Raw genomic sequence first — 1,515 nt, 5'->3', positions numbered from 1 at the left:
TAGTTTTCTCATGGAGTCTTTTGGGTTTTCTATATATAGTATCATATCATCTGCAAATAGGGACAGTTTTACTTCTTCATTACCAATTTGGATGTCCTTTATTTCTTTTTCTTGCCTTATAGCTCTAGCTTGCACTTCCAGCACAATGTTAAATAGGAGTGGTGATAAAGGACATCCTTGTCTTGTTCCTTTTCTCAAGGGGAATGTTTCCATCTTCTCTCCATTAAGAATGATGTTGGCTGTTGGTTTTGTATAGATGCCTTTTATTATGTTGAGGAATTTCCCTTCTATACCTACTTTATTGAGAATTTTTATCAGGAATAGGTGTTGGACTTTGTTGAATGTCTTTTCTGCGTTGATTGAGATGATCATGTGATTCTTTTCTTTTATTTATGTGGTGGATAACGTTGATTGATTTTCTAATGTTGAACCATCCTTGTATACCTGGTATGAATCCTACTTGGTCATGGTGTATTATTTTTTTGATAGGATGCTGAATTCTATTGGCTAGATTTTTTTAAAATTTTATTGTTGTACATTAAGTGAAGGTTTACAATTCAAGTTAGTCTGTCACACAAAAATTTACACATATATTGTTATGTGACCCTAATAGCTCTCACTATACTATAACAGCACACTCCTCCTTTCCACTCAATTTCCCATGTCCATTCAACCAGCTCCCGACCCTCTCTGCCTTCTCATCTCACCTCTGGACTGGGGCTGCCCATTTAGTCTCATGTATCTACTTGAGCTAAGAAGCACACTCTTCATGAGTATCATTTTTATGTCCCATAGTCCAGTCTGATCTTTGTTTGAAGAGTTGGCCTCAGGAATGGTTTCAGTTCTGGGTTGACAGAGAGTCCAGGGGCCATGCTTTCTGAGGTTCCTCCAGTCTCAGTCCCACTATTAAGTCTGGTCTTTTTACTAGAATTTGAGATGCAACAATTTATCTTTCACTTTAGAAAGACTATCTTGACATGCCCCACACCACTGGACCCCTAGAAATTTCATTGAGATGGAAGGCACCTGAATATTTGTGGGATTAATGTCCCACCCTCTAGCATGGAAAAGTTTTACCAATAAGTCCAGAGTCATTGACACTTCTTCTTACTAGGTCCAATCAGCATAATGTCTTCAATGTAATGGGTCAGTGTCACATCTTGTGGAAGGGAAAGGTGATCAAGTTCCCTTAGGACTAAATTATGACATACAGCTGGAGAGTTGATATACCCCTGAGGTAAGACAGTGAAGGTGTATTGGTAGCATTGCCACCTAAGGCAAACTGCTTCTGGTGGTCCTTTGACATCAGAATTGAGAAAAAGGCATTGGCCAGATCAATAGCTGTATACCAGGTACCAGGAGATGTATTAATTTGCTCAAGTAATGAAACCACATCTGGAACAGCAGATGTAATTGGAGTCACTACCTGGTTAAGTTTATGATAATCCGTTGTCATTCTCCAAGATCTGTCTGTTTTTTGCTCAGGCCAAATAGGTTAGTTGAATGACATGTGGT

Source organism: Trichechus manatus, unplaced genomic scaffold, assembly GCF_000243295.1.
Source record: "Trichechus manatus latirostris isolate Lorelei unplaced genomic scaffold, TriManLat1.0 scaffold00261, whole genome shotgun sequence".
Taxonomy (NCBI): Eukaryota; Metazoa; Chordata; class Mammalia; order Sirenia; family Trichechidae; genus Trichechus; species Trichechus manatus.
The sequence above is the reverse complement of the archived record's forward strand: the minus strand, read 5'-3'. Positions refer to the sequence as shown.